This window comes from Hemitrygon akajei, chromosome 22, assembly GCF_048418815.1.
Source record: "Hemitrygon akajei chromosome 22, sHemAka1.3, whole genome shotgun sequence".
In the NCBI taxonomy this organism is placed as follows: domain Eukaryota; kingdom Metazoa; phylum Chordata; class Chondrichthyes; order Myliobatiformes; family Dasyatidae; genus Hemitrygon; species Hemitrygon akajei.
Genome location: NC_133145.1, coordinates 23420306 through 23447378, shown reverse-complemented (window position 1 = coordinate 23447378; position 27073 = coordinate 23420306). Strand labels below are relative to the sequence as shown.

The window sequence follows — 27073 nt, the reverse complement described above, 5'->3', positions numbered from 1 at the left end:
TTCTGTTCGCTTTTAAGACTAGAATGACTCTGGTATGTATCATTTGAGCTCATAGATTAGATTACTTGTTGCAGACAACGTCACTAATCTGTCATCTCCCGATACAAAATAAATAGGTCAAGAGTCGAAACAGTGGTAACTTTAAAATCCATTTTGGGTGATAAATTCCAATTGGGAATTGTATTTGTAGTCAGGAATTTGAACAGCCGTGTTGGCCCATTGCTATTAATAGCAAGTATTCATTTTGGGCAAAATTAGAACCATTGGAAAGTTGGAATTCCAAAAGAAAGGAAGTGTATTGTTTCCCTTTTCATGGAGAAAGGAAATGAATTGAAGATAGCACAGAAGAAATAGACAAGTTAACACACATGGCTTTGGTTATAAGAAGGTCGTCATTGTAGCAAAAGACTGGAACATATGGAGATGGTTTCTAAATCCTTTCAGAGAGAACAAAGTATACTATAAACCAAGACATTTTGCTTGTTCTGTGGTTAGTTTTACTAATGCTGTGCAACATTTTGGCCAAAAATTTTAAAGCAAATTTATGATTAAAAATAGACATTTTGTTTCTTCCAGCATGAATATTTTGACAATGACTAACGGATCTTTTTAACTTTACCTTTGCTCTAGTTATCTCTGTTTGAGAAAAGAAAGAAATAATGTAAGCCGCTGATGCCATTGATATACAATTTCTCTTTGCTAAATTCTAAAACAATTGGCTGATTCTTCAGTTAATCTGCTCTCAGTGTTAACTTAATATTACTGCTTGCAATCAGCGCATTAATGGAGTAGGAAAAAAATTGTTTTCATTGGCTAATATGTGATCTTTTAGAGATTTGACTATATAGATAGGAATGGTACAGAACAGAAAACCATATGACAGAGGTAGAGTTAGGCCATTTGGCCCATTGACTCTGCTCTGCCATTCTATAATGACTCTCAAGCCCCTTTCTCCTGCCTTCTCCCTGTAACCTTTGACGTTTTTACTAATCGAGAACCTGTCGACCTCTGCTTCAAGTATACCAAATGACTTGCTTCCACAGCCATTTGTGGCAATGAGTTCCATAGATTCACCATCCTCCAGCTATGTTACAGAATAAAGCATATACTGTATATAACTGACCAGATTGCCCAGGTCCATTAACCCAATGACCATAGTCCCACCATGTTCAGAATTAACTGAGCAAGATGTGAAGAATGTTTTTTTTCACCTGCTCTAGAGAAGATCATTGGAGCTTGGATGATGACAGGGCCTCAGGTGCTGGATCTTTAGGAAATGGTGACATAATTGAAAGTCCCTAATCCTAAATGCAATGAGAGCCTCAGACTGCTGGCATCTCTGGGGTGGAGCATTAATGGTTGTGAAATCTGTCTCTGATGTAAGGATTCACAATCTTCATTAAAACAGATAAACATAATTTATAAAATAGTAAATCAAAATTAAAATACAAGTTTCCCTTCACTTCTTAATTCTTTGCTCTTTTGATATCTATGATGCCTTTTGATCCTGAGCTAGGACTAATGTCTTATTTTGAAGAGTTTTTTTTTTCTTCACTGCCTGGCATAATTTTTGTCTGTGTTGTCTGAACCTAGGTGCCTGTGACACTGCTGCAAGCAAGTCTTTCATAGTACCTGTATCCCAGCATATTTGTGCACATGATAATAAACTCAACATGAATGGCCAGGCACAGGTGAGGCTCAGAGTCCAGTGCACAGCAAGCTGATAGGCTCAACCCATGCTCTGGTCCATCAAAACTATTGGCTAGGCTGGTACTCTGGGCAGAACTGAGCAAATGCTGAGTGCTGTACACTTAGTTGCCATTTTATCAGGTACTTCCTGTAAAGTGACCACTGAGTGTATGTTAGTGATCTCCTGCTACTGTAGCCCATCCATTTCAAGGTTCAATATGTTGTGGATTTAGAGATGCTCTTCTGCACACCACTGTTGTAACGCGGTGGTTATCTCAGTTTCTGTTGCCTTCCTGTCAGCTTGAACCAGTCTAGTCACTCTCCTCTGACTGGTACGAACAATCATTCCACGTTCCAAGTCACCTGGATCGAGTTGCTTCTCCATTCTGATGTTTGGTCTGAACAACAACTGAACCTCTTGACCATGCCTGCATGCTTTTATACATTGAGTTGCTATCAAATGATTGGCTGATTCGATATTTGCATTAGGCACATGTGTACCTAATAAAGTGGCCACTGAGTATATAATTTGCATCAGCCAATGAAACTACTTATTTGAAGATAAAGCAACAACGTGGTGGAAAAAATCTCCCAGCATCCTGACCTACATTTATTTATTCTGCAACCAGCAATGAAAACAGATAATTAGTTCATTTACTGTTTAAATGAGTTTGGTATGTACAAATTGGCTACTAAATTTTATAAATTACAACAATAAACAATTCTTGATAGGTTATAAAGTGCTTTAGGGTGTCTAAAGATTATATGAAAAGGCCCATTAAATAAATGTATTTCTTATTTTATACATGTGCAGCAATAAAATAAATCTTTTTGGAAGGTAGTGTATGTTCACCATATGCATCGGCAAGTCAGAGATTTTCTTTTTGAATTTTGATTCAGTTGCTGTCCCATTGAGACTTCACAGTAAATCAGCAAGATTTGAGCGTTATTTACAACTATCATAAATAGAATGTCACTTGTGCATTACTCTTGTGTAAGACAGAAGCATAATTATTTATGATGCTTTTGAGGCTGAGAGGCATGTGAGGCAGATTGTGGAAATATCAAATGCAACACATTTGAAATTCTTCTTGAATGTATTTTACTTTGAAATATTGCATTATTTGTGTTGGGAAAACATTAATGTTGAAAATTGATTCATATTATTTTTGTAATGTGTATGAAAATTGACGCGTTAAACACCAGCTACTTATGGCTTCCAAGAACATTTAGAGATCTACTGTATGTTACTGCAAGAACCGAATTTAAGATAAAGCAAGAAAATACATTCAGTTATAAGGGTGCTGTGGAGTTGCTTGTGGCTATGAATTGCTTTCAGACTATTCATTTTATTTTTTTCATGATAATTCTGTTGTTCACTGATGTACATTGAGACCAGGAAATTTTACAGTGAGTTCTTGTTGCAGTTATGACTGCTCAGGCATAAAGACAATCTGTCATGCTCCATTAATAAACGTGAATAAATTACGCATCTTGCTATGTTTTACTTGCATTTAAAACAAGGCCTGTAGATTTTAGTAGTGGGTGACCAACTGTGGAGAAGGGGAGGTTTATAAAGAAATTAAGAAGATTGCCATATCCCAGTTTTTATTATTTATTTTGTGTAATTTAGGTACAGTAGTCCTAAGATACACTTGTGCCTAGAAAATTTCTATTGCTGCACTAATTACCATTGTTGATTCATTGATCAAGTTACAACAGGGCTTTGCTTCCAGATGAGAGCAATGCCTTGTATGCTTGCTTTGACTGTCAAAATGTGGAGGAATCAGCCCCTGATGATCCTGTGATTTCAGTCTCTGAAGCAGTTGTGAGAGCATCCTTCAAGAGGGTAAACCCATGGATAGCATCTGGTCCAGATGGGGTACCTGGTTGAGTACTAAAGACCTGTGCTGATCAACTGGCTGGTGCGTTGACTGAGATCCTTATCCTGTAGTCTGAGGTATGCACCTGCTCCAAGCAGGCTTCAACTGTACTGTGCCCAAGAAGATCATGCTAATGTGTCAATGATAATTGTTCACTAGTACTTACACAGTTATGAGGTATTTTGAGAGGTTGATGATGGAACATATCAACTCCTGCCTGAGAAGAAATTTGGATCTGCTTCAATTTGCCAACCTACACAACAGGTCCACAGCAAATGCCATTTAATTGGCTCTTCTGGAGCACCTGGACTGCAAAGGTGTAAACATCAGGGTACTCCTTATTGACGATAGCTCAGCATTGAATATTATCATTCCCTCTAACCTAATCAATAAGCTTCAAACCTTGGCCTTCATACCTCCTTATGCAGTTGGATGCTCAATTTCCTTACTTGCAGACCCCAGCCAGTTCGGAATGGCAACAACATCTCCTCCACGAACTCCATCAACAAGAGGAGCGCCCCAAGGCTGTGTGCTTTGTCCTCTGCTCTACTTGCTTTACACATGTGAGTGTGCGGCCAAGCACAGCTCCAATGCCATATTTAAGTTTGCTGAGGACACCACTGTCATAGGCCAAATGAAGAGTGTGATGAATCAGCATATAGGGGTAAGACTGAAAATCTGGCTGAGTGGTGCCACAACAACCTTATACTCAATGTCAGCAAGACCAAGGAGCTGATTATTAACTTCAAGAGGAGGAAACCACAAGTCCATGAGCCGGTCCTCATCAAGGGATCAGAGGTGGAGTGGGTCAGCAACTTTAAATTATTCGGTGTTATTGTTTCAGAGGACCTGTCTTGGGTCCCACATGTAAGTATAATTACAAAGAAAACACAGCAGTGCTACTACTTTCTTAGGAGTTTGCAAATTTAGCATGGCATCTAATACTTTGACAAACCACTATTGATGTGTACTGGGATGATATTGACTGGCTGCATCACTACCTGGTATGGAAACACCAATGCACTTCAACAGAAAAGTAGTGCATATGGCCCAGTCCATCACGGGTAAAGCCCTACCCACCACTGAGTACATTTACACAAAATATTGTCACAGGAAAGCAGCATCCATCATCAGAGACCCCCCACCCAGGTCATCCTCTCTTCTTGCTGCCTTTAGGGAAAAGGTACAGGAGTCTCAGGACTCACACCACCAGGTTAAGAAACAATTATTACCTCTCAACAGTCAGGCTCCTGTACCAGAGGTAATTACTTCACTCAACTTCCCTTGTCCCATTACTAAACTGTTTGCTCAATCTGTGGACTCAATTTTAATGACTTTTCATCTCATGTTCTAGATATTTATTGCTTATTTGTTATTATTATTTCTTTTGTTTTTACTTTCTTCTTGTATTTGCTCAGTTTGCTGTCTTTAGCACACTGGCTGTCTGCCTTGTTGGTGCAGTCTTTCATTGATTCTATTATGGTTATTGGATTTATTGAGTACACCTGCAAGAAAATGAATCTCAGGGTTGTACATAGTGACATATATTGATAACAAATTTACTTTGAAGTTTGATTTTGACAGAAGGAAAATGCTGCTTGCGGCCCTTCTTCCAACCGTGCTCATGCTAAACCTCACCTAGACTGGTTTTGTTCTGGCTTCGAGTAATGGCTTATTCCTTTTTTGTCTTTAAATTACTTCATTTATTTATTTAGTGAATGGTCTTTCTCATGTACATTTTTGACATATTTACAGCACTTTAAAATTACTTTGCTTCAAGTCAGGTGGAAAAGATCAAAGGAAAAACTGGTAGCATTGCACCTTCACTTTTCATTAATTCTCATTCTGAGGTACAGCAGTGAACACTTTATGTAGCTGCAATAAGATAAAAGCAGCAAAAATGTGTTTTTTTGGAAGACTGTGGACTTTAATTTATATCGTGTAAATGCAAGCTTTTTATATACAGTGCTGCTTTGGATCCTAAAAATAGATTCTTGTTTGTATGCATATGCAACTTCAGTCATGTTGTCTATGTGTGATGTTTTCTCTCTCTAAAGCAGAGACAATTTTCCAAATACTTCCTATTTTACACTATGATATAACCCTTAACTGAACATAGAGAGTTGTACATTTATACACACAGGTCGTGATTGTATCTTGTTCAAACACTAAAAAGTAGAAGTAGGTCCATTATGTGATGAGAAATACTAGTCTTCTGGTCTGTTCTTGAATATGGCGTGTCAGTATGCAACAATGTCTTTGGGCATGTAGAATTCATGACCGGTGCCAATGCTACAGTACTGCACCAGGCCTTCCAATGGTCCACCAGTAATTAGCATTGTAACAACTGTATTCACAGCCTTTTCTATGCAGAAGCTTGAGTGGTCACAGTGCCCTTCTTGACTCACCTCGTATTATATAGCTTGGATCTTAGACCATAAGACATAAGAGCAGTATCAGGCCATTCAGCCCATCAAGTCTGCTCCACCATTTAATCATAGCTGATTTATTTTCCCTCTTAAACCCTTTCTCCTGCTTTCTCTCCATAACCTTTGATCCCCTCCCCTTACAAATCAAGAACCTATCAATCTCCATTCTAAATATATGCAATCACTTGACCACCACAACCATTTGCGGTAATGAATTCCACAGATTTAGCACCCTCTGCTAAAGAGATTCCTTCTCGTCCCTTTTCTAAAGGAACATCTTTCTATTCTGAGGCTGTGCTCTCTGGTCCTAGACTCCCATTTTAAGAAACATTTTCTCCTCATCCATTTTGTCTAAGTCTTTCAATATTTGGAGGATTTCAATGAGATCCCTCCTCATTGTTCTAAATTCCATCGAGTGCAGGCCCAGAGCTTCGAACACTCCTCATACACTTGGTGGACATTTTATTAGGTACAACGTACATCTGCTTGTTAATGCTAATATCTAATCAGCCAATCATGTGGCAGGAACTCAATGCCTAAAAGTATGCAGACGTGATGAAGAGGTTCAATTGTTGTTCAGACCAAACACCCAAATGGGGAAGAAATGTGACCTAAGTGACTTTAATCATGGAACTTTGATTGTTGTGCTAGATAGGTTAGTTCAAAGGTCCAATTTAATGTCAGAGAAATGTATACAATATACATCCTGAAATGCTTTTCCTTTGGAATGCGTAGCCGAGAAACTGCTGATCTCCTGGCGGGATTTTCGTGCACAACAGTCTTTGCAGTTTACAGAGAATGAGGCGATAAACAAAAAAAAAAGGTCCAGTGAGTGGCGGGTCTGCAGGTGAAAATGAGAGAAGTCAGAGGAAAATGGCCAGGCTGGTTTAAACTGACAAAAGGCGACAGTAACTCACACAACAGTGGTGTGCAGAAGAGCATCTCTGAATGAACAACACATCATGGATAGGCTACAGCAGCAGAAGGCGTCGAATGTACATGAGTGTACCCTGGTCATTTCATTCCTGAGATAATTCTTGTAAAACTCTTGTATTTGTTCCCTGTTAGGAAGCAGCTTATGCCTTTATTCTTTCTGCCAAAGTTCATGACCAAATACTTCCCTACACTACATTCCATCTACCATTTCTTTGCCTATTCTCCAAATCTGTCTGTTCATAGAAACATAGAAAAACATCTGCAGACTCTTTGCTTCCTCAACACCACCTATCTTCATATCATCCACAAACTTGGCCACAAAACCATTAATTCTGTCATAATGTACTGGCCTCAACACTGATCGCTGAGGAACACCACTAGTAACCATCAGTCAACCGTAAAAAGCCCCCGTTATTCCCACTGTGTCTTCTGCCAGCCAGCCAATCATCTGTCCTTGCTAATTTCCTTCCTGTAATACCTTGGGCTCTTATCTTACTCAGCAGCCTCATGTGTGGCATCCTGTTGAAGGCCTTTTGAAAATCCAAGTAAACAAAATCGCACTGACTCGTCTTTGTCTATCCTGCATATTATTTCTTCAAATAATTCCAACAGATTTGTCAGACAGTATTTCCCCTCAAGTAAACCATGGTAACTTTAGCCTATTTTATTGTTTGCCTTCAAGTACCCTGAAAACCCATTCTTTATGATGTTCTCTAACGCCTTACCAGCCACTGAGTGTCGGGCTGACTGGCCTAATTTGCTGACGAGAACAAAAGAGGTTCTGCAGCTGCTTGAAATATTGAGCAATAGACACCAAGTGTGGGAGGAACTCAACGGGTCAAGTAGCATCTATGAGTGGGAATACTTAGTTGATATTTCTGATGAATGGTCTTGGCTCAAAATACTGATTGCTTATTCACCTTCATAAATGTTGCATGATAAGCTGAGTTCCTCCATCGTGTGCTATAATGCCTTGTCTTTGTCTCACTCCCTTCTTAAAGAGTGGAGTGACATTTTCATTTTTCCAGTCTTCTGGAGCCATTCCAGAATCTAATGATTCTTGAAAGGTTGCAGCTAATGCCTCCACAATCTGTTAATCACAATCACTTAAGATAACTCTTTCTGCCCAGACACCTCCTCCTTAGTAATAGCAACTATATTCACTTCTGCCCATGATGACACTCTCGAATTTCTGGCTCGTGGTTTGAGTCTTCCACAGTGACAGATGATGCAAAATATTTATTCAGTTCATCCACCATTTCTTTGTTCCCCGTTATTACCTCTCCAGCATCATTTTCCAGCAGTTCAATGTCTACTCTTACGTTCCTTTTTCTTAGTATATCTGTAAAAACCTTTGGTATACTCTTTTATATTATTCATTAGCTTTCCTTCAATATTCATCTTTTTGCTCTTTATGGCTTATTTTTTGTTGTCTTCTGTTGGCTTAAAAAGCTTTCTAAATCCTTTAGCTTCTCACTATTTTTTGCTATATTACATGCCCCTTCTTTTGATTGTGTGTGGTCTTTGTTTTCCCTTGTCAGCAATGGTTACTTCATCCTCTGTTTAGAATGCTGTTTCTTGTTTGTGATGAATCAATTGTGTATTTTCCTAATTACTCCTGCAAACTCCAGCCATTGCTGCTCTGCCGTCATCCCTGCTAGTGCCCCCTTACTACCAATTTTGGTCAACTCTCTTTCCTGTTTCTGTAGTTCCCTTTAATTCACTGTAGTGCCAATATATCTGATTTCAGTTTCTTCCTCTCAACCTGTAGGGTAAACTCTTATCATATTATGATCACTGCCTCCTAAGGGTTTCTTTATCTTAAGCCCCTTAATCAAATCTGTTTCATTATGCAACACCCAATCCAGAAATGCCTCTTTCCATGTGATCTCACCCACAAGTTGCTCCAAAAGCCATCTCAAAGGCATTCTCCAAATTCCTCCTGTTAGGATCCAACACCAACATAATTTTCCCAGTCTACCGGCATGTTAAAATCCCCCAAGATCATTGTAACATTGGCCTTTTTACATGCCTGTTCTATGACACATTCTGATTTCACATTCCCAACCTTCAGATTGTCCTGCCTCCCAATCTCAAATTTCCCTGGTCTTATGATTTCCATTCTCTCAAGGCTCCTGATCCCCACCCATTACGTGATCCTGAATTTATCTTCTGCATAAAATCTAGGCATCGCTGGATAAATTTCACCAGAAAAAGCAGATATATCTTCAACACGGGCCAAGTGTAACACTTAATGTAAAATAAATTTGGAGGACAACAGGACTGATGTTCAACAATGGTGCTGCTGTCATATTTAATTTTCGAATTACCATAGCTTCAAGAAATCGTCTTCTGCATCTTGAAAAGGTAATGCAGCGTTCATAGAAATGATAGAATCTTTTTTTTTTACGTTTTATCTCAACTGATGATTCTGATCATAATTATGAGGGCCACTGTTGATGAGAAACTCAGTTGGACTAAGTATATAAATTCTGCGGCAACAGTAACTGTTCAGAGGCATAGCATCCCCAAGGAGTAAGTCATCTCCTGGTACTTCAACACCTTTCCACCATCTGGGGGGGGGCCTCCATTGGTCAGGGTTGACCATGGATGTTGGGTTCTAGCTGTCTAGATATGCAAGAGCCTGGGCAGTACAATATGGAGAGCAAGCTGTTGCCCAAGTAGCAAGCTTTCCCCCCCCCCCCCCCCCACGTATCTGATCAACCCAAAGGCACAGTTTGTTACCAACAGCATTGTGGGAGGTGCCAGTCAACATTGAACTCAATGTAGGACTGCCTTAGGGACTCCGGATCTGGATTTTTCCCTCAGCCTTCCAAAGCCTTCCCCATGAGTAGAACTAGACACAAGGCAGCGGAAGTTTGAGATCAGAGTTTTTCTTCTCCTAGATGAACTGCCAGCCATGGCTGATGAGCCCCATTTGCCTGAAGCGACTGGTTTTAAAGCGCCAGTAACCCACCTTTGCCCCGTCTCGTTAGTAGAAATGGTTCTGCTGTGCTTAGTAGCTAAGCCACATGTGAAGGTCATGAGCTGGACTTGGTTGTCAGAGGTTATTTGAGGCGCACACCATTGGGAGCATTTAATAGGTAGTGGGAGCTTGTCCCCATTGCCACTCTTGGCTATAACAATCTTAAGGAACTGTCTATGCAGAGTATGATGAAAAGTTCCAGTTGTCTGTACAATTTCAGGCCCAAGAACATTACTATAGTCAAAAGCAAAATAATATACTTGATCAACATACTATTTAGTGAATTAATCTTCCATTCTACCTTCCACCACTGGCCCAAGTGGCTGCATTGTATATTGTCCACAAAATGCAATGCATTTGCTCATCTGCGTTAATTTGACAGCATCTTTCAAACCTGTGTCCTCTGTCACCAGAATATGCCACCAACCATAGGTTCCCATTCCAGTCACATGCTATCCCAGCTTGTAAATGTATAGCAATACCTTTATGATCGCTGAGTTCAAATCATGGATCTTCCCTGGGCAATGGCATTCTGGGATAATCATCAAATAAAAGATGGTCCAAGGAAAAGGACCATTTTCAGGAGGACATGTGGGAACCAGCAATAAAGTTAGATGAATCAGGTATGGGAGTTGACCTAGAAAAAGCATATTATTGAATAACCCAGCAAGTATTAACAATTGAAATAAAGCAAACAAAATCTTCCAAAACAGGTTTAATAGAATTGAAGTTTGATAAAGTTATCTTTCCAATTGATTCAGAGAATTGTCTTCTCTGGACAATTCATCTTTTGTACAACTTAAACCATAGATTATTATTGATTATATTTCACTGGACAGTACTAAGCTGTACAAATGATGCAATTAGAATGTAAATCAGATTAATGTGCCCCAATGCATATCTGGCTGCAGCATCTGTTAACCCGTGGATTCTTGAAGCTGTCCCTGAAATCCCAGTGGCAACTAGTATGTGGCCAAAGCACTTACTAGCACTTTATCCATTAACTTTCTCTATAAATTGTTTGCATGTTGGTGGATATAGAGAAGTAGAGTAACTGAATATTGGAAAAATTGCTAACAGTATATTGAAACCCTCACTGTAATCAAATGATCACTGTAAACTGACTAAGCTTGTCTTCACAAAGTCTCCAGTGCATCTGATTATTTGTGTATTCTGCTGGTACGATCTTCAAAATTTTGTACAAAGAAGAGAGATGTAGATTTACATTTTAGTCTCTTTTGGAACATCCCAAACTTTTAAGCCAGAAGAGTAAATTTTGATGTGTACTCCCTGTTTTAATGTTGTGAACATGTCTGACAGTTTTCTCCAACAAATTCCCACAAAGAGCAATGCGATAGTGGCCAGATTGTTTTCTAGATATATTGACAAAGAAATATATGTTTAACAGAAACATGGTTTTTAGATATATTGATAAGGAAATAGATGTTTGACAGAAGCATGGTAATAACTCTTTGAAATAGTGCTTTGGGATAGTTTATGATCAACTGAAAGAATAGATGAGGCCTCTGATTAATGTCACATCAAAACATTGGCACTTCTCAATACTTCATTGAAATGCATAACAGGAATTTTATCACTGGAGTGGGACTTGAACCCAGAATTTAGATTGAGTATTGAAATTGCCTGTGACAAAATATACTGGCCTCAGATAATAGCAGTGGCATTCTATATAAACTTGGCATTAGCGGGAATGCATTGAACCATTTTCAGAGGATATTAATGTATCCTACTGCATCCACCCAGGAAATTCTCATCTTCCTGTTGCCACACCTAATTATTTGTTTCAGATTCCAGGAAAGTCACTCAGTCACAACCTCCATTTCAATTGCTGATCACTACCTGAAACGAGAATGCCCTATAACTATTGCTAAAATTACCATTTACTAATTTGATCGTGCACAAAGAAATGCCGCCCATGCAAAATCATTTAGAGGAACATTCTTGATTTTCCCACGTAGTTTTGTAATCTTTGAAACAAACACTCCATGGCCACGTTATTCAGTACACCTATGCACGCGCTCATTACTGCAATTATCAAATCAGCTTTTTATGTAGCAGCAACTCAATGCAGAAAAGCATGTGGACATGGTTGAAAGGTTCAGTTATTGTTGAGATTAAACATCACAATGGGGGCCAAATGTGACCTAGGTGACTTTGACCATGAAACGATTGTTGGTGCCAGATGGGGTGGTTCAAGTACCTCAGAAAATGTTGATCTCCTGGGATTTTCACACAAAACAGTGTCTAGAGTTTAGAAGATGGTGTGAGAAACAAAAAAAAAATCTTGTAACCAGCTGTTCTGTGGGTGAAAACTAATTTAATAAGAGAGGTCAGAGGATAATGGTGAAACTGCTATATTCAAGCTGACAGAAACGTGACAGTAACTCACATGCCACAGATTTCAACAGTAGTGTCTTTGATCACACAGCACATTGGACCTTGAAGGGGATGAGCTACAGCAGCAGAAGTCCATGCACTCTGTGGTATCTAATAAAGTGTCCGCTGAGTGTGTCTTAGCATTTCAGCAAGCATCTGGGCTTCTGCCCATCAAGCTTGACTGCATGTCTCTCACTGCAACTAGTGATTTGCAGCACAGACACATATTTGTGATGCAAGGCCTGCTGTTTACGACAGTGGCAATAGCGCTAGTGGGCATAATGGTTTACACACTGGAAGTAGACAAGGAGGATTGAATGTTATATCACTGAATAGTAATTCTGCTTTGATGTCAAGATGGACAGGCTGGACTTCAATGATGTGGCTGATACCTTATGTTAGACTACACAACAAACCCAGCATTTAGCAGTAAGAAGGATCCCAGCCCCAGCCAACAACTTCCACTTTGACTTGCAGATTTATTCCTGAATGATTTACTGTTCTGTTTGGGAAAGGATACCATATGGCTTGAACAGACCTTGTGGCAATTTGCATCTTTTGGAGAAGTGCAGCAAAAAGATTTCACTTCAAAGTTTCACCAAAACCCTGTTGCCTCCCCAGGGTGCTGTGATTATGATTCCCTTCCAGCACGATAAGGAGAATGAGGGGGTGGGGGTGCAGCTATGTAGCAAGGCAACCTATTGGAGACAGAGTTGGGATTAAAAGAGTCCTCAGTAATCAGGAAGTTTCCGGATACAGAGGAAAACACAACTGAGCAGTTGGCATAGCATCTCCTGCAGACAAATTGTTAATGTGTATAATTAGACTGTGACTCAACACCTTGAAATTTTTCAGAAAAGCCAGCATGAATTCAGGGAAATGAATGCTTTGTGAAGTTTTCTGAACTGGTGGTGATGTGGGTGAAGTGGTGGACCAGTGAGCAATGGTGTTATGTTTATAATGCAGCAGAGGTGGTCTTGGGATTCATTGTGTCTGGGTGTACACTGCACAGCCTTGCTATCATGGAGGATAGGCTCTCGTAAGCAACTACAGAGCAAGAGGCGTGGGGAAGGAAAGGGAAAATAAAATCTCTGGGAATGATTTTAAGAGAACAAAAATTGTTCTTTCACTGAAATCAGTACAAATCACTCATTCTTCAAAAATTCCCACCTTAATTTTCAGTGAAAATAACTATCACAGTGCCATTTGATATCGACGATGAATAAAAATATACAACAAATCAATATTGCTACCAAACACAAGAAAATCTGCAGATGCTGGAAATTCAAGCAACAGACACAAAATGCTGGTGGAATGCAGCAGGCCAGGTAGCATCTATGGGAAGAAGTACAGTTGACGTTTTGGGTTGAGACCCTTCATCAGGACTAACGGAAAAAAGAGATAGTAAGAGATTTGAGAGGGGGGGGGAGGGAGACCCAAATTAATAGGAGAAAACAGGAGTGGGAGGGATGAATCCTAGAGCTGGGAAGTTGATTGGCAAAAAGGATACAAGGCTGGAGAAGGAGTATCATAGGACAGAAGGCCTTGGAAGAAAGAAAGGGGGAGGGGAGCACCAGAGGAAGATGGAGAACAGGCAAGGAGTTATTGTGAGAGGGAAAGAGAAAGGAAAAAACTATTATTAAAAATTAAAAATTAGGGATGGGGTAAGAAGGGGAGGAGGGGCATTAACGGAAGTTAGAGAAATCATTGTTTATGCCATCAGGTTAGAGGCTACCCAGACGGAATATAAGGTGTTGTTCTTCCAACCTGTGTGTGGCTTCATCTTGACAGTAGAGGAGGCCATGGATAGATATATCAGAATGGGAATGGGACATGGAATTAAAATGTGTGGCCACTGGGAGATCCTGCTTCCTCTGACGGACAGAGCATAGGTGTGTAGCCACCAATCCCTGTTGTTGTGTGAATGAAGTCACCAAAGAGAATTACTGGTAGGTATAAAGCAGCTTCTTTATTCATCAAAACAAGGTTCAGCAGGCATCATATGAAGACACTTCTGGCTGGCCCAGCATGGAGCTTGATATTTTAATGTGCCAAACATCAAAGGACAACTCCATATTTACAATGTATGGACAATGCTTTTTTCGAAACCACATATAACCTTCACACCTCCTGATTCACCTCCCTATCACAAACATCCAAATGAATTTTGATCAGCATCATCTGGTCTGGGATTCACTGCTTTTAGGAGCCCATTGTTCAGAGCTGCACTCCAAATTAAATCCAGAATCCATACTCAGATGTGAAGACTGGTGGCCAAAGTCATTTGCTAAATGTGTATGTCCTAAACCCAAAAATCACTTTAACAACCATGACAAAAGAACAACAAAACATCTACTCATGTTCCTTGAACAAAATTTTAGTATAGATGCTTCTGTACAGTCCTCCATCATTTCCTGCAGTAGAGCTGGTAGAACTTTGCTGACTTTCAGTGGGTGAGGAGCTTTGGGTTTGATAAGTCCTACTTCAGATGGCAACGTGCTTATGTCAAAAAAGGAAGCACTTACAGATTTAGATTCATATTCAGATTTAGTTATCACTTACAGTGAAATGTATCATTCGCATTAACAACCAACATGACCTAGGGATGTGCTGGGTGCAGCAGTAAGCATTCCAGCACCAACGTAGCATGCTGATAATGCTCAGCAAGACAACACTGAACACAACAAGCAAGCAAACAACAACAACAAAGCCAGCACCTTTTCTCCCTTCCCCTCTCCCTCCCACCCACCCATACACAGGGACAATCCTTCAACTCAGAACAGTCCTCCAGCCATCAGCTTCGGACTTCCAGTCAACCCTCGGGCCCCAGTCTTCAGTATCGACCACTGGATTAGCTGATTAGGGAACCCCAATCTCCAGGCTTGAACTTGGGTGTGCCAGGTGACAGTCTAGCTCATTCCGGCCTGTAAAGCAACCTATCCTTCCGTTAAATGTGATTTGTAACCCATTCTCCCTCCATTCCTATCAAATCTTTATTTGAAAGAACAACTGATCCATGGCCCAGGGAGTGGTGCAAATGCCTTGGTCATTCTCATGGTTAAGTACCTTTGCATAGTTTCAATTGCTGTGATAATGGCAACTTGAATTCTCTAGAGAATTCAGAACTACAAAGAACTTTGTTTATTTTTTTGGTTCTAATGATATTCTTTCCTCTACAATTCTTGCATGTTTAATATATAGCTTTATACTGTGTCTTTTGCCTCTAATGTGATATGCCAGTGATGCTGCTGCAAGTAAGTTTTTCATTACACCTGTGCATATGTGTGCTTGTACAGATGACAATAAACTCAACGATTTGGGCATTTCAGCTTAAGCTGAGGTACTGAATGAGGATTGATCAGATTGATTTCCCACAGGTCGCGGGTTCCCAACCTGGGGTCCACGGACCCTTCGGTTAATGGTAGGTGTCCATGGCATAAAAAAGGTCGGGAACTCCTGCTGTAGATCTACCTGCCACTTTCTCATTGGGTACAACAGAGCTCCAGAGAATACTGGCACGAGTATGTTGGTTTATTATCGGCACGTGTACCAAGTTACAGTGAAAAGCTTGTCTTGCATACTGTTCATACGATCAAATTATTACACAGTGCATTGAGGCAGAACAAGGGAAGACACTAACAATGCAGAAGAAAGTGTGAAATCTCCAGAGGAAGTATAGTGCAGGTAAACAGTGATCACATTGAGGTGTAAGCTCACAAGTCCATATTATCATGTTCAAGGGTCTGCTGATAGCAGGATAGAAGCTGTGGGACGTGCTTTCAGGCTTTTGTGCCTTCTGCCTGTTGGACTCTTTGATTCTGCGGGCTGCTTTAGTGAGGCAGCAAGAAGTAAAGACCGATTCCATGGATGGAAGGGTTGGTTCCTGTGATGTGCTGAGCTGTGTCCATAAATCTGTGCAGTTTCTTGCGGTCACATGCAGAGCAGTTGTCATACTAAGCCATTATGCATCAGATAGAATGCTTTTCATAGTGCATTGATAAAAATTGGTAAGAGTTGACGGGGGCATGCCAGATTTTTTTAAACTTCCTCTGTAAGTAAAGACATTGGTGAGTTTTCTTGGCCGTGGCATTAACATGGCTGGAACAGGACAGGCTGTTAGGAACTTGTGCCTGTTAGCATTGAATAAATCAGTTCTGGTAGATTTCTGAAGCACTTATTATACAATCACCCCCTGTAGGCTGCTATATTAAAGCCCTCATTGTTCACAGGGAACTGATATCTGCTACAATTTCCCTCTGGTCTACATTTTCTCCTGAATCTAAGCAGTCCAGTCACAGCTAATATCCTGCATGTACAGATCTCTCCTCGGGCTTATCCTCTATGATGCACTGGGATCCAAACTGTGAGCATACATTCGTCTTTGCTTCCTTGATCTTTTGCATTGCATTAATTGTTTTTGATAGGGTTATGATGAAGAGAGGAGTGGAAGTGAGAGGGTTATGCTAAATAGTAAGCTGTTTGTAAATCAGAAGCGTCCGTGGGACAAAGGAGAAGGAGGATTATGTTTGAAGGTGCCATCATCTTCAATAATGCACTGAAGCTGTGTTGAGCTGCAGACTTTTTGTGTCTGGCCCCTGGATGTGCATCACCTCTTCTCGCAAGAGACAAGGAAAGGTTTCTTCAATGTTATGTGTATGAGTGATGCACCTGTTGTAATTGATGAACTGAATTGCTCAAGCGGTGACAGATGGGTGTGCAGATAAGTGTGAGGCATTCCTACAGACATTGTTAGTAGGTGAGTGTTGTGCAAGTGAACACTGGGTGGTAGTACAGATGGTAGGGGATAACATTTGAAGTTGCAGTATTTGATTTGTCATCAATTTGAAGCCATACTAAATACAGAGATGTTTTCCACATCAGTGTTATTCCTGAATAATTTAGTCCAAAAATATATTTGCTGAAAAAGTAGAGCTTGACTTCTATTCTAAAGTCCATATTTTAAATGATATTTCTTTCTTTTTGAACCGTTCAAATTTTTGGCAGTTTGTTTCATAATGTTTAGTAGATATTATCCAATACTATTTCTATCATTTGGACCATCAATCACTTTGTCAGGTAAAATTAAGTCACGTTATGAGGTGTATAGCTGGATGGATCTGCTTTGGGACATATTGCAGTTTTGTGTGAGTGATGATTCCATTTTAATAATTTAGAAATGAAAGTAATTAAAATTAAAACACAAATCTGCAGGAATAAACAATCTGGAGGATCACAGCAGGTGAAGCAGCATCTGTGAGGGGGGAGGAATTATCTACAATGAGGAGAGCGCCCTCTTCTTTGTGGTGGCGTATTGGGGAGGAAGCATTAAGAAGAGGGACGCCTCACGTCTTAATAAGCTGGTAAGGAAGGCGGGCTCTGTCGTGGGCAAAGTACTGGAGAGTTTAACATCGGTAGCTGAGCGAAGGGCGCTGAGTAGGCTACGGTCAATTATGGATAACTCTGAACATCCTCTACATAGCACCATCCAGAGACAGAGAAGCAGTTTCAGCGACAGGTTACTATCGATGCAATGCTCCTCAGACAGGATGAAGAGGTCAATACTCCCCAATGCCATTAGGCTTTACAATTCTACCGCCAGGACTTAAGAACTTTTTAAAAGCTATTATTAATGCTTTTTGAGATAGTGATTTAGATGTATATCATATTTTTTACTGAGTTAAGTATTGTATGTAATTAGTTTTGCTACAACAAGTGTATGGGACATTGGAAAAAAAAGTTGAATTTCCCCATGGGGATGAATAAAGTATCTATCTATCTATCTATCTATCTAATTCCTTCCCTCTACCAATGAAGCTCAACATGTTGAGTCCCTCCAGCAGATACTAATTGAATTTAATTCTGACATCCTGAAAAACAGTTCTAGAGATTCAGATTGATTGAATCAAAGGTTGTACCATTGTATGTATAAATAAATAAACTGATGCTGATGTTTAGACCCGAAATTATCCTTGAAGTGGGTTGAATGTTGGAGTAATTTTTAAGGACAGGCAAGGTAAGATTCAGCTTTATCATCACAAGACAGGATGTTACACTTATGAAACTTTCATCTTAATTCTGCAAGGAATCAGTGAACAATTCCACCCCTGCAATTTCCTTCTTCCATAAAATTATTTAGAATATTGCAAGGGGCTACCAAATAATGGGAAGAGAGGCTTGGCTTGACACTTGTTCTTTATTTGGTAGCTCCTTGCCCCAGTTTTCAATCTCCCGATAAATACGAGTGAGGTTGCTAATACTGAACAATGTCATTGTGTTGGCTGGAAATTTTTAAACAATCTTTTCGGTCTATAATCTTTTTTTGGCTAACTGTAAATACACATGCATTTTAACTCCTGAGCGCTAAATAAAAAGAGGGCGTTTAGAGATGGAAATAGGGAGGAGCTGAGGACAACACAGGGACATGAAAGCCAAGATCAGGGAGGCTAAAGACAGGTATAGGAGGAAGCTTGAGTGGAAACTCCAGTAGAACAACATGAGAGAGGTCTGGAGTGGGATGAGGACCATCACTGGGTTCCGGCAAACTAGCAACTGAGGATCTGAAGGCAGTATGGACAGGGCCAATGAACTTAACCTGTTCTTCAACAGATTTGACACTGTGGCCCCTGCCCATCCCCCACATGATTCATCTGTTGTCGGCCCCCAACCAACACATACTCCACTCTCCCCTCCTACCCTTCCTCATAGTCCCCCCACCCTGCTCTCATGACTACACCCCTCCCTCACCTGAAACCACCACGGTGGGCTTCACAGCTGAACAGGTGAGAAGACAGCTGAAACATCTCCACCTAAGCAAGGCTGCAGGCCCAGATGGTGTCAGCCCCAGGATGCTCAAAGCCTGTGCCCCCCAGCTATGTGGAGTACTTCACCATGTCTTCAACATGAGCCTGAGTCTCCAGAGGGTTCCTGTGCTGTGGAAGACGTCCTGCCTCGTCCCTGTACCTCGTCCCAGTGGCTCCAATGACTACAGACCGGTGGCATTGACCTCCCACATCATGAAGACCCTGGAGAGACTTGTTCTAGAGCATCTCCGGCCTATGGTTAGGCCACACTTAGACCCCCTCCAGTTCGCCTATCAGCCCCAACTAGGAGTTGAGGATGCCAACGTCTACCTGCTGAACCGTGTCTACGCCCACCTGGACAAGCCGGCGAGCACTGTGAGGGTCATGTTTTTCTACTTCTCCAGTGCGTTCAGCACCATCTGCCCTGCTTTGCTGGGTGAGAAGCTGACAGTGATGCAGGTGGATGCTTCCCTGGTGTCATGGATTATTGATTACCTGACTGGCAGACCACAGTACATGGCATGCAACACTGTGTGTCAGACAGAGTGGTCAGCAGCACTGGGGCTCCACAGGGGACTGTCCTTTCTCCCTTTCTCTTCACCATCTACACCTCGGACTTCAACTACTGCACAGAGTCTTGCCATCTTCAGAAGTTTTCTGATGACGCTGCCATAGTTGGATGCATCAACAAGGGAGATGAGGCTGAGTACAGGGCTACGGTGGGAAACTTTGTCACATGGTGTGAGCAGAATCATCTGCAGCTTAATGTGAAAAAGACTAAGGAGCTGGTGGTGGACCTGATGAGGGCTAAGACACTTGTGACCCCTGTTTCCATCCAAGGGGTCAGTGTGGACATGGTGGAGGATTACAAATACCTGGGGATATGAATTGACAATAAACTGGACTGGTCAAAGAACACTGAGGCTGTCTACAAGAAGGGTCACAGCTGTCTCTACTTCCTGAGGAGACTGAGGTCCTTTAACATCTGCCGGATGATGCTGAGGATGTTCTACGAGTCTGTGGTGGCCAGTGCTGTCATGTTTGCTGTTGTGTGCTGGGGCAGCAGGCTGAGGGTAGCAGACACCAACAGAATCAACAAACTCATTCGTAAGGCCAGTGATGTTGTGGGGGTGGAACTGGACTCTCTGATGGTGGTGTCTGAAAAGAGGATGCTGTCCAAGTTGCATGCCATCTTGGACAATGACTCCCATCCACTCCATAATGTACTGTTTAGGCACAGGAGTATGTTCATCCAGCAACTCATTCCACCGAGATGCAAAACTGAGTGTCATAGGAAGTCATTCCTGCCTGTGGCCATCAAACTTTACAACTCCTCCCTCGGAGTGTCAGACACCCTGAGCCAATAGGCTGGTCCTGGACTTATTTCCACTTGGAATAATTTACTTATTACTGTTTAATTATTTATGGTTTTATATTGCTATATTTCTACACTATTCTTGGTTGGTGCGACTGTAACGAAACCCAATTTCCCTCGGGATCAATGAAGTATGTCTGTCTGTCATATGCTAAGGTTGAGTACAAGCAATATGTGATTGAAGAGTTGTGTGACAGAATCTTAAACTAAAGCAATTCTTGTAGTCCAGCTCTAAACTTGACCACTGGAAACTGATCAATATCTTAGAGTGTAGTTAGTATTTTGCCTCAGCAAAAAGCTTCTCTTTGCAATAATCCAGTGGTAGAGGTTGAGCAATGCACAGGCCTTGCCATTAGCTAGAACCTGTTTATCATGGCTCCCTGGTGGCACAGCAGGTGGATAGAGTGATTATACGGTGGGTGTGAGAAAGGGGACCAGAGAAGTTCAGCAGATGAATTTTTTGCGAGCATTGAGAGAGCTGCTTAGCTCTGGCTGCCTTGCTCTTACTCAAAGAATTTATCATGACTTCAAAAATCAGAATCAGGTTTAATATCACCAGCTTATGTCATGAAATTTGTTGTTATGCGGCAGCAGTACATTGCAATACATAATAAAAAAAGACAGAAAGTAGATGTATATTTAAAAAGTTAAATCAAATATGTAGCGCAAAAAGAGAAAAAAAGTAGTAAGGTGGTGTTCATGGTTCAAGAAATCTGATGTCAGAGGGGAAGAAGCTGAATCTGCATCATTCAGTGTGTGCCTTCAGGCTCTTGTACCTCATTCTTGATGGTAGGAATGAGAAGAAGACATGTTCTGGGTGATAGGGTCCTTAATGAAGGATGCCGCCTTTCTGAGGCATCGCCCCTTGAAGATGTCCTGAATGCTGGGGAAGATGGAGAGGAATATAAAAAGAAAAAAATACTAATTCCAACCATAAAATAAAGGTAAATCAATGACATTGAATGTTTAGAGCTCCATTTGTAGTTATTTCAACTCTAAGAGAACTGTAACAGGAATTATCACAGAAACTCTAAACTGTCATACAATATGCTTGATTACTTACTTCAAGTTTGCACTTCAGAGCTGTGATAATTCTATGTGCTGAAAAGAACAGTCTTTGTTCTAAAATTAATTAAACTTTCATCATGAAATTTTGCTTTCATTTCTTAGATTATAGATGATTTCGTATTTGTAGGAACAATAATTATCTCTATGTAATGGTTAACCTTTGTAGATTAAAAATATTATATTACCTTTACTATTCATTATTCTGCAATAAGAGTAAAAAATTATAATTGTATGTGGGATGATATATAAAATTGGTTCAGAAAATTGAGATGTAAATCCAGTGTAGCCAAACTATTGAATATAAATATAATCTAAAGGATTCACAAAATGGGTTTAAATTGAAGGCCTGGAAATTCTGATAGGCATAAAAACACATTCAAAAGTATCAGAACACAACAAACCCAGAATAAATTCTCTGGAGCCAGGCAGTGGAATAGGAGTGAATTAACTTATGTGTAGAAAGTGAAAAGAACTTAGTGAAAAAGTGATGTGATTCTAAGAGCTGTAGTGCATTTACGTATAATAAACATGGATAGTTTTAATGATTGCATGAGAAACATGAATTTGAAACTGCATTCTCCTGGTGAAGCATCTCAATTAGAGTCTATTTATTTTATTTATTGAGATACAGTGTAGAATAGGCCCTTCCAGTCCTTCGAGCCATGCTGACCAGCAATCCTCCAATTTAACCCTAGCCTGATCACGGGATAGTTTACAATGACTAATTAACCTCCCAACCATTATGTCTTTGGACTGTGGGAGAAAACCAGGTTACCTGGAAGAAATCCCTGTGGTCAAGGGGAGAACATACAGTCTGTGGTAGGAATTGAACCCTAGTCACCTGTACTGCAAATCATTGTACTAACCACGACACTACTGTACTATACTTGATATAGTAGGGTTCATGAGAGCAGGAAACTAATGATTCTGAGAGACGAATGAGATAGGCTGACAAAGATTTCACTGGAATACTAAGTGCATCTGTGAAAAGAAAATAGTCGGGGTTATCTGTATCATTTGTAAATAATGAGCCCATTGGAAAAGATTCACATGATTGCCTAAAATGGTGCTCTCCCGAAAGTCATCTGGGAAATTTAACTTGTAAATGAGCAGTTAAGGACTGTTCTGAGTTCATAATCCATGAGGTTGCTTCAGTGTCCTTGTAAGCTTAAACATACTAACAGTTTTGTGAATGGTGTGTCTAGTGGTATCCAGTGGCCACCACTGACAATATGCAGACTGTGATACAAACTCACTCACCCATTGGCAATTGCTTTTCTTGATTGATGTGGCACTTCAAGTGTATCACAAAGCAAACGAAAACCATTCACAGAGCGATAAAACATTGTTTTTTCTCTGAGAACCCTATGGTTACCCGACAAAATATGGACTGGAACAGTGCAGAGAATATGTGCTCAGGATGAGCATAGAGGGAAATGTTCCAAACCATTTCGCAAGCAGGATTAGGTTTCATTTTACATTTCCTTTTAATCTAAACATAAACTAGAGCATGTTTTAGAGAGAAAAAAAACCTATATTTTTTATAGCAAGTAATTCTCTAGGATTTATTTACATCATTTAAGACTGGTGCCCATTTTTCTCTTCAAAATTTTGAACTTCATTTTTAAGATGATTACTTGCCATGTTTAATTGGAAACAGTTGGAACAGTTGACATTTGGCTATTGTGGCAATTAACAATCCATATAATTTATGACATTGATATTCTTGGCCTACCTAGTTCCTGTGCTGAATGATACTCTCTGATCAATGAGGTTAACCAACAGATATTCCTGTTAATTGTTCAGATGCAGAAAGTTTTAAACGTAGTCAGCTCCATCACGGACACTAGCCTCCATAGTATCCAGGACAGCTTCAAGGAGCGATGCCTCAAAAAGGTGGTGCTCATCATTAAGAACCCCCACCACCCAGGTCGTGTCTCGTTCTGATTGCTACCATCTGGAAGGAGGTACAGAAGTGTGAAGGCACACACTTACCGATTCAGGAACAGCTTCTTACCCTCCGCTATCTATGTCACTACTTCTTTATTTCTATTTTTGCACAGGTTTTTATCCTTTTACTATGTATTTCATTGTACTGCTGCTGCAAAGACAACAAATTTCATGACATATGCCGGCCATATTAAACCTGAGTCTGATTCTGAGGTGACATGCTGTTCTGCTCAATACAGGAATGATTATGGAAAGAATGTACACGATAATACAGGGGTGTCACATTTTGCTGTGACTGGGCATATAAGTCTAGAAATCGGGTTTGAATTTGATCTGCTAAATGGTTTTTTGCCCTAATGTCAAGTCAAGTCTCGGCCCGAAACATCGATCGTTTATTCCACTGCATAGATGCTGCCTGACCTGCTGAGTCCTTCCACATTTTGTGTGTGTTGCTAAATCAAGTATCACCCAACAAAGACTGTCAAGTTATGATACCCCTGCTTTAAGGATCCATTTTGAGGTTTCCTCCATTTTAAGAGATATTGAATGTGACCTGTATCCATTATATTGTAACTTGGTGTGCTCATAGTAGGAGCATCCGGCGGCTGATTCATGGGTCAAAGGTCAAAGTTCAAAGTAAATTTATTACCAAAGTGCATATATGTCACCATATACTATCCTGAGATTCATTTTCTTGTGTGCATTCACAGGTAATCCAAAGAAACTCAATAGAATCAATAAAAAAACATACACAACAAAGATAAATAAACAAATAGTATGCAAATGACTCTACAAATACTAAAAGAGAGGGAAAAAAACAAGATACTAATAATAAATAAATATCAAGATGTGAGATGTAGATTCGTTGAAAGTGATTCCATACATTGTGGAATGAGTTCAGTGTTGAGATGAGTGAACTCGTCCATGTTGGATCAGGAGCTTGATGGTTGAGGGATAATAGCTGTTCCTGAACCTGGTGGTGTGGGACCTGAGGCTCCTGAACTTCAGTGAGAAAACAGCATGGCCTGGATGGTGGAGGTTCTTGATAATGGATGAAATTTGGTTAAAGGAATCACTCATGCTGCCTTGGAAATGAGGGAGACTGGGATGGGAATGGAAGCAGGAAATCAAATCAAGGAGGGCAGGAGAAATCAATGGCAATGGGAAGCTTGAGGCAGCAATCAAACCTGAGGTGAATGGGGACAATAATTTAATTCAGACTAGAAATAAGCTAAGTTCTATGTTCACAGCCCATTTCATAGGTGGTAAACGATTCATTTTGATAAGCTCGCAGAGGAAACTGATTTAGCATAGAAAATTGATGTCCCTTTGATGTCACTTTTAATAGCACATGATTCACTACTTTCAGTGTGAGATAGTTCTTACTAAACTCTGTACAATTGTGTAAATGTTGGACACACTCACTACAGAAACAGAGTGAACATTTCAGATTAAGGCCCTTTATCAGAAATGGGAAATAGGTGAATGATCTTTGACGTGAAATTTTAACTCATTTTTTCACCACTGCTGCTCTTGGGTTTATCTATCATTTTGCTTTTTGCTTTCAGATGTCCAACATCTGTGGCTTTTTTTGGTTTTCATGTCATTAATAAAGGTTGCAAATATTGATATTCAATCCAATTTCTTAGAATTAACAGGTGCCATGCATGTTGATATTATCATTGCATGCGGAGAACGTAGCATTCATTGTCTTTCGTATGCATTGCTACAGGTGATCGCTGGTCCTATTTCCTGAGACATTACTTTATTCCCAGATGCAGCCTGAGCCACTGAACGTTCAATTTCCAGCATTTTCTATCTTTATTTTAAGCAATAACATTATCTGTCATTATTTAGACTCCCATTTACACTTCAACTCAGCTGTTCTACTCTGTCACAGAATTGTTGATGTCTAACCTATTAATGACCTGAGATAGAGGCAGTATATCTGTGTACTAAAGTCACAGCACAGCGAGTAGGTGATCTCCTCAGGTAATTAAATCCCTGGCAGAAGATCTGAAAATGTAGGTTGATTACTGAGAGTGAATTAAGAATCAAACCAGGTGCAGAAAGGGAATGCAAGGAGAAAACGATTGGCTTGAAAAATACAAGGAAAGGCAGGAAAATTGCTGAAGTTTTAGACTTGACATTCTTGAAATCTGGAAAATTAAAATCCTGCCAGGATTTTAATTTTCAGTGTCAGGTTATGTGTCAATAAGTGACAATCAACACTTATTATCCTTATTACACAAAGCTGTGTACTCAGCCCCCTGCTGTACTCACTGTACACCCATGATTGTGTAGCCAAGTTTCCATCAAACTCAATATATAAGTTTGCTGATGACACCACAATTGTAGGCCGTATCTTGGGTAATGATGAGTCATTACCAGAATTATGCCAGGATAATCAAGGACACGACCCACCAAGCCAACACTCTTTTTGTCCTCTTCCCTCCGGGAGGAGGTTCAGGAGCATGCAGATTCGTACGGCCAGATTTGGGAACACCTTCTTTCCAATTGTGATAAGACTGCTGAACAGATCCTGACCCAGATCTGGGCCGTACCTTCCAAGTATCCGGACCTGACTTGCACTACCTTACTTTCCCTTTTCTATTTCCTAATTATGATTTATAATTTAATTTTTTATTATATATAATTCGATTTGTACTTCAGGGAATGCGAAGCGCAGAATCAAATATCGCTGTGATGATTGTACGCTCTAGTATCAATTGTTTGGTGACAATAAAGTAAAGTAATTTAATTTAATTTTTTTTTTTAAAGTCCAATAAATTAAAGGGTGTAGTATTAATTACTAGACATCCCCCTCCCCCCGTATCTGCACAAGCCATGGCCACTTGGCCACTGTCACAGAATTGAATTCTGGTCCAATATAATGTCTTCAGTAAAAAGGTTCTCATAATATGGAGTCCCCTGAAGTAACAGGGGACTGTGCAACTCATAGTTCAGGATAGTTACAGAATACATCTTGGCATCGTGCCCATGGAGTCTGAATCCCTAAGGTTAGTAAGAGTACAAAAGCCAGAGTCAAGTCTGGAATTATATATATACTTAGGCAAGAATCACAATAGATAATTGAATAAACAAACACATTTAAAATATGTTCATTTATTTGCTTGTATCTTAATTATTTCAAGCTATGTTTTAATTCTCTCATCTGTTTCATGTTTGTGATAAACCATAGCATAATGAGATTGGTGATTTAGTGTGGGCAACTTAGCCTCCAGATTTTATTGGATATCCCCATGGATTTCATGCAAGCATTAACAATTGTGATGACATTACTACAAGTCTGTTGAGAAATGTGCACTTGATTAGTGGAATGCTCTGTCCAATGCAAGTTTTAAATAACCTGCGAAGTGAATATACTTAGCAATAGTTCATGGGCTGAACACAGCCTGATTTAACAGGGCCCAAGAGAGCCATTCTAGGAATTTGTAGTATTTAAAGTTCAGCAAAAATGTGCTGACTTCCCTCTGTGTTTTGCCTTGTTGCTGTATTTAAGGAATTGGACTTACTCTAATTTTATAGAGCACACTGGT

The 27073-nt window shown here is 40.2% G+C and overlaps 1 protein-coding gene across 3 annotated transcripts in view; it reads left to right on the top strand.

Annotated features, from left to right (window-relative positions):
- The window catches only part of gas7b (growth arrest-specific 7b), a 491997-nt gene that overhangs the window by 64761 nt on the left and 400163 nt on the right, over positions 1-27073 (top strand). Inside the window, exon 1 of one of the 3 annotated variants that reach the window (XM_073025848.1) lies at positions 16627-16683. The exons of the other annotated variants lie outside the window; for them this stretch is intronic. The gene's annotated coding sequence lies outside the window, so the exon portion shown is untranslated. Of the gene's footprint in view, positions 1-16626; positions 16684-27073 lie in introns of those variants that run through there. 3 annotated transcript variants of the gene reach the window in all.